This window comes from Chiloscyllium plagiosum, unplaced genomic scaffold (assembly GCF_037043375.1).
Source record: "Chiloscyllium plagiosum isolate Xiang-an unplaced genomic scaffold, Cpla_swu_hap1 HiC_scaffold_40, whole genome shotgun sequence".
Taxonomy (NCBI): Eukaryota; Metazoa; Chordata; class Chondrichthyes; order Orectolobiformes; family Hemiscylliidae; genus Chiloscyllium; species Chiloscyllium plagiosum.
The window spans coordinates 68,568,035-68,583,936 of NW_028270178.1; positions in this window are offsets into that span (position 1 = coordinate 68,568,035).

The window sequence follows — 15,902 nt, forward strand, 5'->3', positions numbered from 1 at the left end:
GTCAGCTTATTCGCAGAGGAAAGAAGCATGGAATACAAGGAAATGTGGCTGTTTGTAAAGGAACTGGCTGGCTCATAGAAGACAGAAAGCGGTGGTAGATGTAAAGGATTCCGCCTGGAGCTCAGTAAGTAGTGGTGTTCCACAGGCATCTGTTCCAGGACCTCTGTTCTTTGTGATTTTTACCAGTGACTTGGATGTGGAGGGCGAAGGGTGGGTTGGTAAGCTCGTCAATAACACAATCGTTGGTCGAGTGGTTGATAGTGTGATAGCTTGTTATAGGCTGCAAATGGACATTGACAGGATTCAGTTCTGGAGAGTTAACTGCTCACCGAATAGTTTGCTATCAAAGAAAGTAGAAGGCGCACTATATCAAAACGTACCTTTTCCAGTAAAACGTAAAGAAGATGGCGCAGAGCGATCAGCTGGTGAAATCTTGAAGAAATGGAGAGGACAGAGAGAGTGTGAATTTGACATTAAGTCAATGTAATGTTTAATAAGTGTATTCTTAGATCACGATTTTAAGAGGATTTTGTTCAGAGGAGGCATGAATGTTCAGTTTGTTTCGCGTCCTGTCAGGAAAACAATCGTTATTTTTGCTCAAATCGTAGAAATTAGGGGTTCTCTGTCATTCAGTCACATTTCACCTGATTGCGAGGCGAGTCAAGGAACTATGAACCTGCACTACAAAGTCTCTTTCTTCAGCAACACTGCACAGGAGTTTCTCATTTAATATGTAAGTTCTGCTCTGATTTGCTTTTACGCATTGCAAAAGCTATTTTGTATCGAAATTAAACTCCATCTGCCACTCCTCAGCCTCTTGGCCCATCGATCACGATCCCGTTGTACAATCAGATAATCTTTGTCGCTGTGCAGTATACATCCAATTTTGGTGTCATCTGCAAAGTTACTAACTTTACCTCCACTGTTCACATCCAAATTATGTATATAAATGATGAACACCAATGGACATAATCCTTCTGGCACACCACTGGTCACAGGCCTCCAGCCTAAAAAGCAACCCTCTACCACCACGCTCTGTCTTCTACCTTCGAACCAGATCTGTATGCAAATGGCTAACTCTCCCTGTATTCCATGAGAACGCTCTTGCTAACCATGAGGGACCTTGTCGAACGCCTTACTGACGTTCATAAGATCATGTCCACCGCTCTGCCCTCATTATGCCTCTTCGTTACTTCTTCAAAAAAAATCAAAGAAGTTCGTAAGACATGATTTCCGACGCACAAACCCATGTTAACTATCCCTTGTACTTCCAAATACCTGTACATCCTCTCCCCACGATTCCCTCCAGCAACGTATCCACTATCGATGTTAGGCCCATCGGTCTATAGTACCTGGCATTTATTTACCACCTTTCTTCAACAGTTGCACTACGTTAGCCAACCTCAAGTCTTCTGGCACCTCACCTGTGACGAATGATGATACAAATATTTCAGCATGGGGTGCAGCAATCACTTTTCTCCCCCTCCCAACCGTCATCTCGGTTATGCCTGATCGGCTCCTGGGGATTTATCCACTTTCATGTGTTTTGAGAACCTCCTCCTCCGTAATATGTTCATTATTCAAGATGTCACCATCTATTTCCCCACATTCTACATCTTCCACGTCCTTCTGCGCAGTAAACGCTGATGCAAAATACTCGTTTAGTATCTCTCCCATCTCCTGCTATTCAACTGCCTTGTTGATATTTGAGGGGCCCTATTCTCGACATTGTTACCACTTTTTCCTTAACATATTCCCAAAATCCATTTGGATTCTCCTTAACACTACCTGCCAAAGCTATATCAAGTCCCCTATTTGCCCTACTGATTTGCCTCTTCAGTACATTCCTAGTTCCTTTATACTCCTCTCAGTCGTCATTCGATCTATCTTGTTAATACCTGACATATGCTTCTTTCTTCTTCTTAACAACAACATCAAAGTCTCTAGTCATCCAGCATTCCCTACATCAACCAGCGTTTCTTTCTCACGAACAAATATGCTGTCTCTGGACTCACATTATACCATTTTTGAGACTTCCCATTTTCAGCCGACGCTTTTAGCTGCGAATATCTGCCCTCAATCCGCTTTTGAAAATTCTTGCCTAATACTGTCAAAAATGGCATTTCTCGAGTTTAGAATTTCAGCTTTTCGATCCAGTCTATCCTTTTCTATCACTATTTGAAAACAAACAGAATTATGTCGCTGGCTCCAAAGAGCTCCCCCAGTGAATGATCAGTGACTTACTCTGCTTTATTACCCAAGAGCAGGTATGGTTTTACGCGTTGTCTAGCCAGTACATCTCCACACTAAATTAGATTGTGTTTCTTGTACATCCTTCACAAATTACGCTCCATCTAAACCACCAACACTAGGATCGTGGCTTTGATCGTACAGCAGCATTTGTCTGTATGTACTACTTTTCTTCATTTGCTTTTCTGTCAAATGTTCACCAAACTCAACTTGGAATAAATTCAAGCACACAGATACCACGAAGTACTCGTGAAGAAAATTCATACTTGAATATTCCTTTCAGAATTCCTCGTTTATGTTCCCACCAATGTTGGAGAGTCTCTGATCCTTTTCCAGATCCACTCCGACACTGCTTACAACAACTTTAAATTTTAGCGATATGGCCAATGATAAAGGTCTCAGACAGAGTCATTTTCTCGAAAAGTGCGAGACACACAAATACACAAGTCTTAAGACAAACAGAAAAAAATGAAAGCTTTCCAGTGCTTCACAACTGTTCAGCTAATAACAGAAGGATCAAAGATAAACTGCTCCAGTGTTATTCTGCCACTGAAGATATTCTGCTTGCACAAGATGCTGCTAAATGTTTTACCTTCTGGAACAGTTGGATTTCGGTGAATTCCCTTTGTTTCAAGCAGTGAAGATTCCATTAAATAGTCGACAGGAATCGTCGCCAAGAGGCAACTAAAAAGACTCACAGATTTTCTTCGCTCACAATTTGTTGTCAGGAGGAATAAAGTAAGAGAGATGGAGCAATAGGATGCTGCTTCTCAGACAGGGAACATTATTTTCCCTCTTTGCACTGAAATATCCAACAATCTCAAGTGAACATCAAAGTGGACGATGTGAAATCTGGTTGAATGTTCCCCAGAAAATATAACTATGACATCTATTGCTCTGCATCATTGCTGTTGTAGCACACAGTGCGATTTACATAGAACATAGGACATTGAACTGCCCAGCACAGCACTGTCCCTTTGACCTTCGAAGTTTTGCAGCCTTTCGTCCTATGCTAAGGTTACAGTCACCTGCATAGCCTTTGCTTTATTGCTTTCCTTGTGCCTATTCAAGTGTCACTTGTATGTCAATAATATATCTGAACCGATACCGCTGCCAGCAGTGCCTTCCACGCATTCCTCTGTGTATAGAACCTACCTCTGACATCTCCCCTAAACCTTCCTCTATCACTATATTTATGAAAATCGCGAGAAACATTACCACCATGGGATATCTTTTTCTGGTATCCACTCTATCTATGCCTCCCAATCTGTTGAACATCAGTATCAAGTCACTACTCCAGTGAGAAATACCCTAGATTGCAAACCATTCCACATAGAACATGCACTACAGTCCAGACAGCATCCTGGGAAATCTCCTCTTCATGCTCTCCGTATCTTTCCTTTGCTGAGCCGACCAGACTGAACACCATCTTCCTTGTGTGGTCGAACCAGAGCTCTATAGAGCTGAAGCATAACCACACAGCTCTTCAGCTCAGCCCCCTGCTATTGAAAGCCAACACGTAGTCTGCCTGCTTGACAAACCTATCAACCTGCGAGATAAATTTGAGGGATCTCTGGATGTGCACTACAAGATCCCTCTGCTCCTCCACACCACAATGAATGTGGCCTTTTACTCTCTTCTCCATTCAAATTAGACCTTACAAATTGAATCGCTTCAACTTGTCGCAGGTTTATAGTGTCTGTCATTAATCAGCCCAGTTCTGAATCCGGTAAAAGTCCCGTTGCAACATTAAACAGCCCTCCACAATATCTACCTCTCCAGAAAATGTCCTGCCATTAGCAAACTTGTTAACTTACAGTTAAACTTCCTCGCCCCAGTCATTTATAAAAAATCCCACAATCAGAGGTGCAAGAACTGATTCCTGAGGCACGCCAGTTGTCACCAAACTCCTGGCTGAATATTTTCCATCCACCACAACCTTCTGTCTTCTCTGGACCAGCCAATTCTGTATCCATACTGACATGTTTCATTGTATAGCATGCCTACTTAATTTCTGGGTAAGCCAATTATGGTGAACCGTATCAAACGCCTTCCTTAAAATACTGCACATCGCATCGACTACCATAACTTTATCAATGTGTTTTGTCACAGTCTCAAATATTCATTGAGATTTGTGAGACATGACCTACTCCTCACACAGGCATGCTAACTATCTCTAAACAAACTATGGTTTACCAAACAATCATAAATCCTGTCTGTCAGAATCTTCGCTAATACTTTCCCCAACACTGACGTAAGAATGAAAGGTCTACCATTCTCGGAATGATAACCGTTTCCTTTCCTGAACCAGAAAATGACGTTTGCCAACGTCCAATCATCTGGCCCGAATCCAGTGGACAGTGGGAATGCACATATCACGTTTAGAGGTGCAGCAATCTCTTCCCTCGCTTGTTCGTGTAAGATTGGTTATATCCCACCTGCTCCAGGGTGTTTATCGATCCTTCTGCTTCTCAGAATATTCATCACATCTTCCTTCTAAATATCAACCTCTTCGGGCATATCAGTCTGCTTCACGTTGTCCGCACAAACATCAACGACCTTCTCAGTTGTGAATACTGAACCAAAGTATTAATTAGGGACGTTCCCAACTTCCTCCAACCCCAGACGCCACTTTGGTCCACTATACCTTATCGGTCCGACGTTTACTCTGATTTTCCTTCTGTTCCTCACATAAGTGTAAAACCCCATTTCGGCTTTTCCGTAATTGTACGCACTAACCCTTTTGCATACATCCTCCCAGCTCTCCTCAGTACATTCTTCAGTTCCTTTCTGGCTACCATGTGACCCTCTAAGCTCTGTCTGATTCTTGCCTCGTAACCTTAAGTAAACTTTCCTTTTTCTATTAACTAGATGATCCACATCACTTGTCATCCTAATTTCTTCCAACCTACCATCTCTTGCTTGCCTCGGTTGGAAAAGCTGTCCAGCACTGTTAGCAAGTCGTTCCTAATCTAACTCAGCATTTCTGTCGTGCATTTCCCTGATACCATCTGTTCTAAAATAAGGTGCCCAGTTCCTATCTAATATTATTGTAATCCCCCCTCCACCAAATGAATACTTACCTATACTGTTTGCTCCTATCACACTCCACGTGTATAGTGAAGGTTAGCGAGTTATGATCACTATCACCAATGTGCTCTGACACTGAGAGATCTGACAACTGGATTGGATCTTTGGCAGGCACCAAAACCAATACGTCCTCCATTCTCGTCAGCCTATCTGTATCTTGCGTCAGGAAACCTTACCGCGCACACATGACAAAAACTGATCTATGCAGACCATTTGAACTAAGTAAGTTCCTATCAATATTATGGAAGTTAAACTCACTCATGACAACAATACTGCTACTTCTGCACCTTTCCAAATCTCCCTCCCAATCTCCTCTTCCCTGTCTCTGCTTTTATTTGAGGGCCTGTACAAATCTCCCAGTAAAGTGTCTGCTCGTTTCCTGTTTCTGACTTACAACCATACTGACTCAGTAGAAAAAAACACTTCGATTATCTTTCCTTCTGCAGCTTTGGTACTAATCTTGATTCGCAATGCTAATCCTTCACCTATTTTACCTCCTCCTCCATTCCTTTTGAAACATCTAAACACCAGATCATTCACACTTATTCCTGCTCCTGTGTAATCCATCTCTCTGTATTGGCCAAAACATCAGAGTTCCAAGTATTGATTCAATGTCTGAGTTCTTCACCCTTATTCTTGAAATGTTCATACAATTGTATAGACTCCCTGCAGTATGGAAACATGTTGCCCAAGACGTGCACACCGACTCGCCGAAGACAAGCCAAACCAAACCCATTTCCCGACCACATTACATTTACCGGTCACTATTGCACCGAACCCACACATCCCTGAACACTATTTGCAATTTAGTATGACAAATTAACTTAACCTGCACATCCTCAGATAGTGGAGGAAACCGGAGCACCCAAGCAGACACGGGGAGAATGTGCAAACTTCGGACAGATAATCACTAGATGTTATAATGGAGCCAGGGTTCCTGGGCTAGTAAGACAGCAGTGCGAAACACGGAGCCGCCTTCTTGTATTAACATAGACACACTTCAACTCATCACAGTGACTGCACCTTTAGCCAGTATGCACCTACCCTTGCTCACAGATGGCACGCTGCATCTGACGGTTCACACCCGACCAACACAGTTTAAACTCTCTTAAAGAGGTGTAGAAAATCTCCCGCCCAAGATATTGTTGCCCCTCCTGTCTCGGTGCAAACCAGCCGTCTTGTGCAGTTCCCACCTTCCCAATGATACACAAAACTGAAGTTTTCCCTCATGCACCAGCCCTGCAAACAAGTGTTCATGTGCAATCGCTCCCTATTCATACCCTCACTATCATGTTGCACCAGTAGCAATCCTGAGGTAACTACCCTGCTCGTCATGCCTTCCAGCTTCTATTGTAATGTCGGTTATTGTCCTTTCAGGTCCCAATCCATTTCCCTGTCTATGTTATTGAAACCGAAATGTATCGCAAATACTTGATGCTTTCTCTCCTTCTTAAGGATGCTATAAACACGCTCCGAGACAATCCTGACTTTTGCACCCAGGAAGCAACACGCCATCAGGTCGTCTCTATTGCAAGTGCAGAATCTTTTTGCTCATCTCACGATTGAATCTCCTATCATTATTGTTATCCTATTCTCCTCACTTCCCTACCGAGCCACAGACCCAGTCTCAGTGACAGAAACCTAGCTGCTGGGGGTTTCCCCGGTGAATCATCCCCTCTCCCCGGACAGTATCCAGAACGGTATACTTGTCATTGAGGAAGAACGAACACAGGTTTTCTGAGCAAACATTATCACTGTGTTATAATTTGTTGACATGTTTACATGTGCCTGCGTGCTTTTGAAAATTTGATCAGTGTTTTTATAATATGTGTCAAAATCAGTGCAGCTTATGCTTAGAATATATGTCTATCTTTGGTGCCTTTCTCAAGGCAAAATCTCTAGCAAGCCAATCCACTTTCTGAAAATCTATATTGTTTATTAAAATTTCGCATCTAAGAACTAATCTGATGATCGTTCATAACGCAAGGCCTTCATTCCAGGAATGAGTCAAGGTAAACGTCTTTCAAAAGATTCTGAAATAGTTACTTTTTTTCCTTCGCTTAGGGGATCAAATCACCACACCGTGCACTAGATGTGGACTTCGCAATGCCCTGTACAAATGCAGTAAAACATCCCTATGATTGAACCCAATACCCATTTGTCAGAAACAGCATTGTCCCATTGCCTTCCTAATTACTTGTTGCATCTGCAGACTAACATTTTTTATGATTCTTTCATAGGAACTCAAAAACACTCTGCATCAGAGTTCTGCGAGCTCTCTTCATTTAATATGTTTACTTTTTTTATCCTCCCGACCAAAATAGACAACTCACGTTGTGTTCCTTCTGTTGAAGTTTTCCTCAAACACCTCCGATGTCTGTCCTACATCACTGACATATTTCCTCCATTTGACAACTACTGGGATAACCATGTCTGTGTATGAGTTAATTGAGCAGCAATCCATTGAGCTTCCTTCAACCAAATCTTTCATACAGATTGTCGATCAGTGCCGACACCAGACTGATCTCTCAGACACAGCTTTGCAATCTGAAAATAGATTTTGTTTGCTACACTCTACTTCCTGTTAGCCAAAGCCTCAAAGTTCTGGGCAGGCTGAATGATTGCCATTTGTGCTTTGTAACACACTCAATGAGCTGAATTATTTCATTCCCTATTCCAGTGTAGTTCATTAGAGGGGAAGAATATTCTCCACCCATCTCTTCGTAACAATCAAGACTTGCTAACTGGGGTGGCCCTCTACGTCTGTGACAGCCTCGAGGGATGGAACGGAAGAACAGCGCATGGGGCAGGGGCAGACGTCCGCCAATCCGAATCCAAATGAGGGTGACCATCTCCTTTTCGCTTGTTCTCAATAAACATTGAATCTACTGTCCAGCAAATATCAATCGATATCAGCCTTGACTATCTTGATTAACCACGAATTTTCTGCTTCCTGACGATGACGAAACATTAGATAACACAACACTAAGAAAAAAGGGACATCGGATTTCAAAAACAGGGTCCATTATTTTAAAACTGTTCCAACATCAAATCGCCACCACTTGTGGAACCTAAGAATGCAATAATTAGAAATAAATATAAATTATTCAACCCTCCAAACCTGTCGCACATTGCTTCTGATCTTTTCCAATCAAACATCTAACAATCGCTTCCTCCTTAGCTCTCTCGGGAGAAGAATTCCAGGTAGCTTAACGCCATACCAGCATGAAATAAAGCAGAAGTAAGCCATGTACCCCATCGCGTCCAATGTGCTCTTCAATAATGATGGTTATGGTTCTCAGCACCTTTCTCCCTGGAACCCTTGATGTCCTTATTAATCTATAGCTTTTCTATTTCTGTCTTAAATACACCGTTATTTGTGTGTGTGTGCATGTGCCCATGTACTTTTATGTCAGCGCATTCGTTTGTCTACATCTTTCTGCATATCGTTCTCTGTGTTTCCATCTGTGTTTGTGTCTGCATGTGTGTGACTGTATGTTCTCTGTATGCCCTTTCATGTGTTTTTGTGCCCGTTTCTGTGCATGTATTTTGCGAGTTAACATATTTGGGAGTTTACCAATTATTCAGACCCGATAGTGGATTTAAAGTGAGAATTGATCTTAACTGAACATTGCTCCTTCCCCAGTTGATCGGATGTGGATGCCTCAGAATGTCCACATGAATTGGCCTGGTCCTCTCCAGTTCGTGCCAGGGTGCGGTCCACGTGATGTGGGGAGTGTGAGGGGTGGATGCTGGTTAGCCCTTTGTGTTTCATTGCAGGCTGTTTCTCTTGGAATGAGAGAAAGGTAGGCAGAGTGGCGGTGGGTGCAGGTTGCACTGGGGGGAGAATAGCGAGTTTTCACAGTTTTGAATCCCTGTAGTGTTATAAGTGCAGGGATATACTGGAAGGGGATAGAAAGACAAGGTGCTGCGTTCAATAGTCAGTCTGATAGCTCAGGAAACCTGTTCATGTCATAGTGTGGAAATTGTTCTGGGATAGGTGCTATCACTGTATTCCGTTACTGTGACGGAATACAGTGACATTTTTCCTGATAGAGCAGTGAAGGTTATTGTCACTTGTCCTGCATTGCTGGAAATTTCTTTGGATCCTCTCAGCGTCGAGGTGAGCTTCACCAAATACTTTTAAGCCTATGAATAAGAATACCACAGACCGCGTCCCTCAGATTCCACAGAAACACTTTAGGAGCAGCTTGCAAATAGGAAGGAAAACAAACACTGGAGCGTTGTACATGGAAATAAAATTGTTGCAGAAATTTTGTACATCATAAGCTTTGAATATTTGTTTAGCATGTATTGTGGAAACTGGAGTAATAAAGAACAATCTTAATATGTATCTAAACAGCATTAACTAAATGACTGCTAACGAAAAATAAATTCCGAAAGTTTGTGGTAACTCAAGCTACAGACCAGGTCGTTTTGGATTTGATATTCCGTGTCAGGAGAGTTCATTAATTACCTTTTCTGAAGCAGCTATTCGAAAACAATGACAATATATTACATTTTAGGAAGTATCTGTATACATTATGGAACATTACCGTCAAATTTCATGGAAATCGGAGATTAGAGGGTGAATTTGGCTGCGGTGAATTGGGGAAGTACAATATAAAGTTTAGTGACAGACGAACAATTTATTTTATTCACAGAACTACTGCAAAGTCAGAAAAATATGTGCATTTCTCTAAGATACAAACAGAAAGAAAGGGAAGGTTACTCCACGATAGTTCACATAAAAATGAAAATTGCATTAAATGAATGGAATCGGCCTCAGATGAATTATGAATATTAGATGAACCTGAGAATTTTGACAAATTTATGACCCAGAGAATGACAGTCACGAAGCTGATAAACAAATGAAAGACAACCTCAATGCAAACAAAGGCATTGATCAAAAAATAGCATCATCTGGGCATTTGTCTCATTACAAAATACGATATCCGGCAGAGAACCTTTTCATAAGCCCCAGCCGTTTTCTTGATCATTATCCTTCTTGCACTTTCTCCTTTGTTGTCCAGGTTTCCACTGTCCTTTGCCTTTGACTATTTCTTTGTCAAGCAATTTAATAGTTTCCCACTCATTTCGTTGGACGGCTGGTTTGTCAAGTCGCACGAAAAACTGCAATTGCGATGCCTGGTACTTTTCAATTATTCGGGGAAACTTGTATATGTGGCTGAACACATGATCAGCAGAGAATGACTCTATTCAAAAATGAATTTTTCAATTTCAACCAACCTCCCTTCCCATTCTCTCATACTTTTCCAGCATGTCCTCCTACCTTGCATTTCAGGTAATGACACTTCAGCCATCAACCAGTCCATACCCTCTACTTGTGTTCACTGACCACAATCTGACCACTCCACTCCTCTCCCTCCGCAAAACGCTACCCCGCCCCACTTATTTTTTTTACTATTTTCATTTTATTTCTTTTTCTCGCCAGACTTAGGTTTCCTCATATTGATTGGAGATTTTTTTTTCAAATGATTTCTTCTGTGAAGCCAACACTAACGAAGTTGCGTCTTGGTTCGGCCATTTCCCTATTTTCAATTCCCCAATCTCTACTTTCAGACCATCAAGAAGCTGCACTTTTATTTTCTTTTGCTTTTCTTGTTGGCAGACTGTAGAAGCTATTACTGAGCATTGTTTTCAACTTTGTTAACGTACTCTCCAGAAACTCAACCATTCCTATCTAAAGTTTCACAGCGATTGTGCAGTTCTATCCTAGTCCCACGATAGACCTGCAAACACCGTTTCAGGAGTCCAAAGAAGGACTCTGGTCAAACCTACAATGAGTTTGAACGGATCAAACAATGTAATTTTCATGGGTGGATAAGGGCATTAAAAATCCAGCAAATCTATGACGTTCTTCAAAAGGATTATTCGAGGAGTTCAATAATTCACTTCCTGAAGTAACGGAAGTGCATGTGGAAGAGCAAACAGTTAAAGAGGCAAGGTTAGCAGCTGAAATGTCTGATGATTAAAAGTTGGCTCATCAGTCAAAGTTTGCTTTCCATATCAATTTCGATCAGAGATGGACAGAAATTTTGGAACAGAGAAATACGTACGTGGAAACGGAAGGTTATATCTCAGTAAAGATCTTAAAGATAGCTTACTACAGGGTAACTTCGAAACCCTTAAAGGACAAAGTGAATTAAAAAAAAACTCTGATGTTTTCACTGCAATAAAGCAACCCACAGGAATTCACAATGTTGCTGGATTAGAAAACGCAGTGGGAAGTAGTAAACCAAGATAAACCAGCGAATTTTGCTGGAGTGGTCATGGAAAGCACAATAGAGTCTAGAAAGCTGTACCAGAATGAACAATCTTGTCGGAGGTTCGTCAAGGAGGACGTTCCTGATCATCTCATACCATATACGTTGGAAAGGTAAATTTGACTTGGATAGGCGAGGATCCGCAGATAAGGATGTTACAGTATTAATAGGTACAGGATATTCTTAATATGTGCTGTTGTTACAGGACATATGCACCTCTGAAGGATTATTGCCAGAAAAAGTGCAGGTAACTGAAATTGGCATTGAGACATACAGTGCTTGATTATGTAAAGTGAGTTTAAAGTGTCCGGTGAAGAGTGGAGAATTTGTGGTATGAGTACAAGTAAACCTGTCAGGTCCAGGAAGATCATTTAGCCTTTCTAAAAATAAAGCGGGGTCATAGGTAGAAATGCTGCCCACTGTGTTTGAAAAGCCAATGGAGACACGGGCAACTGAACTATTGCATCCTGAGATGTTTCAGGACTCTGTGGTAACAAGGAAAAAAGTCACCAGTTGAATCAGGAAAGGTCCAAGTGTGCAGATACCAGAGTTGAAGTAGAATAAACAGAGAGCCTGGTTGATTAACTGTTTGACACAAACAGGAGCAGAACGATGACAAAGCAGATGCATTTAGCTCAGATAAATGTACTGTGTTACAGCAAAAATATGAAAGTTTAAAGCTGCCTGTGGGAGTGGCAGAGTCAGAATCACTGGTGACCTTTTAGCGGCAATTGGATAGGTACATGGATGGGTGCTTAAGCTAGGACAAATGTTCGGCAATACATCGTGGGCCGAAGGGCCTGTTCTGTGCTGTATTGTTCTATGTTCTATGTCAATTGTAACAAAAATGCATGCAAAAAAAATTATCCGAATGTGTCCCTAGAGTCTATTATCATAAAAAAAGCAGTCTTAATAAGGGAAAAGAGACCATAATGTATTTAGTCAGATGAGAAAACGGCACAAGTGCATCAATCATATCGCCACTGTGTTATAGAAATTATGAACTACTAGAGTCATAGAATCATAGAGATGTACAGCATGGAAACAGACCTTTCGGTCCAACCTGTCTACACCGACAAGACATCCCAACCCAATCTAGTCCCACCTGCCAGCACCGGCACATATTCTTCCAAACCCTTCCTATTCATATAGCCATCCAAATGCCTCTTAAATGTTGCAATTGTACCAGCCTTCTCCACATCCTCTAGCAGCTCATTTCATACACGTACTACCCTCTGCGTGAAAACGTTGCCCCTTAGGGCTCTTTTATATCATTCCTCTCTCACCCTAAACCTATGCCCCCTCGTTCTGGACACCCCGATCCCAGGGAAAATACTTTGACTATTTGTCCAATCCATGCCCTTCATAATTTTGTAAACCTCTATAAGGTCATCCCTCAGCCTCCAACGGTCTAGGGAAAACAGTCCCAACCTGTTCAGCCTCTCCCGAAAGCTCAAATCCTCCAACCCTGGCAACATCCTTGTAAATCCTTTCTGAACCCCTTCAAGTTTCACAACATTTTTACGATAGGAAGGAGACCAAAATTGCACGCAATATTCCAACAGTGGCCTAACCAATGTCCTGTACATCCGCAACATGACCTCCCAACTCCTGTACTCAATACTCTGACCAATAAACGCCTTTTTCACTATCCTATCTATCTGCGACTCCACTTTCAAGGACTTATGAACCTGCTCTTCAAGGTCCCTTTGTTCAGTAACACTCCCGAGGGCCTTACCATGAAGTGTATAAGTCCTGCTAAGATTTGCTTTCCCAAAATGCAGCACGTCGCATTTATCTGAATTAAACTCCATCTTCCACTTCACTGCCCATTGGCCCATCTGGTCCAGATCCTGTTGGAATCTGAGGTAACCCTCTTCGCTGCCCATTACACCACCAATTTTGGTGTCATCTGCAAACTTACTAACAGAACCTCTTATGCTGGCGTCAAAATTATTTATGTAAATGACAAATATTAGAGGACCCAGCACCGATCCTGGTCGCAATCCACTGGTCACAAGCCCCCCATCTGAAAAACAACACTCCACCACCACCCTATGTCTTCTCCCTTTGAGCCAGATTTGTTTCCATATGGTTAGTTCTCCCTTTATTCTATGAGATCTAACTTTGCTAAACAGTCTCCCATGGGGACCCTTGTCAAACGCATTACTGAAGTCCATATAGATCACGTCTACTGCTCTGCCCTCATCAATATTCTTTGTTACTTCTTTAAAAAACTGAATCAAGGTTGTGAGACATGATTTCTCACGCACAAACCATGTTAACTATCAGTAATCAGTCGTTGCCTTTCCAAATGCAAATACACCCTGTCCCTCAGGATTCCGTCCAACAGCTTACCCACCACTGAGGACAGGCTCACCAGTCTATCGTTCCCTGGCATGTCTTTATCGCACTTCTTAAAAAGTGGCACCGCGTTTGCGAACCTCCAGTCTACCGGCAACTCACCTGCGACTATCGATGATATAAATATCTCTAATAGAGGCCCAGCAACCACTTCTCAAGCTCCCACAGAGTTCTCGGGTACACCTGATCAGGTCCTGGGGATTTATCCAACTTTAACAGTTTAAAGACATCCAGCACTTCCTCCTCTGTAATCTAGACATTTTGCAAGATGTCACCATCTATTTCCCTACAGAATATATCTTCCATATCTTTTTCCACGTAAATACTGATGCAAAATGTTATTTTAGTATTTCCCCCATTTTCTGTGGCTCCACACAAAGGCCGCCTTGCTGACCTTTGATGGGCCGTATTCGCTCCCTAGTTACCCTTTTGTCCTTAATATATTTTTTAAAAACACTTTGGATTCTCCATAATTCTATTTGCCAACGCTATTCGTGTCCCCTTTTCGCCCTCCTGATTTCCCTTTTAAGTATACTTCTACTTCGTTTATACTCTTCTAAGGATTCACTCGATCTATCCTGTCTATACCTGATATATGCTTCCTTCTTTTTCTGAACCAAACCCTCAATTTATTTAGTCATCCAGCATTTCCTAAACGTACCAGCCTTCCCTTTCACCCTGACAGGAATATACTTTCTCTGGATTCTCGTTATCTCATTTCTGAAGGCTTCCCATTTTCCAGCCATCCCTTTACCTGAGAACATCTGCCTCCAATCAGCTTTCGAAAGTTCTAGCCTAATGCCGTCAAAATTGGCCTTTCTCCAAATTAGAACTTCAACTTTTAGATCTGTGGGCGGCACGGTGGCACAGTGGTTAGCACTGCTGCCTCACAGCGCCTGAGACCCGGGTTCAATTCCCGCCTCAGGCGACTGACTGTGTGGAGTTTGCATGTTCTCCCCGTGTTTGCGTGGGTTTCCTCCGGGTGCTCCGGTTCCCTCCCACAGTCCAAAGATGTGCAGGGTCAGGTGAATTGGCTATGCTAAATTGCCCATAGTGTTAGGTAAAGGGGTAAATGTAGGGGTATGGGTGGGTTGCGCTTCGGCGGGTCGGTGTGGACTTGTTGGGCCAAAGGGCCTGTTTCCACACTGTAATGTAATCTAATCTTAATCTGGTCTGTCCTTTTCCATCACGATTTCAAAACTAATAGAATTATGGTCGCTGGCCCCAAAGTGCTCCCCAACTGACACCTCAGTCCCCTGCCCTGCCTTATTTCCCAAGAGTTGGTCAAGTTTTGCACATTCTCGAGTCGGTACATCCACATACTGTATCAGAAAATTGTCTTGTACGCATTTAAGAAATCCCTCTCCGTCTAAACCTTTAACACCGTGGCAGTCCCAGTCGATGTTTGGAAAGTTAAAATCCCCGACCATAACTACCCTATTATTCTTACGGATACCTGAGATCTCCTTACAAGTTTGTTTCTCAACTTTCCTCTGACTTTTAGCGGGTCTATAATACAATCCCAATAAGTTGATCATTCCTTTCTTATTTCTCAGTTCCACCCAAATAACTTCTCTGGATGTATTTCCGGGAATATCCTCGCTCAGCACAGCTCTAATGCTATCCCTTATCAAAAATGCCACTCCCTCTCCTCTGTTGCCACCCTAAGAGGGCGCATTTAACGTTGAGCAAAACACAAGCGAACATGCACGAACATTTTTCTGGCCAGGATTGCACAAGCATGTACAGTAGTTGAATTTTGCCCGCGATGTCATACATGTCAGATAATTGGTAAACCAAATGCAGTAACAAAACCTTTAATACTTGTTCATGCAGTTGATGAAACTTTTACAAAAGTCTGAATTGATTGTGTTCGATCAGTGCAGAAAACAAAAAAGTGCGAATTATTTT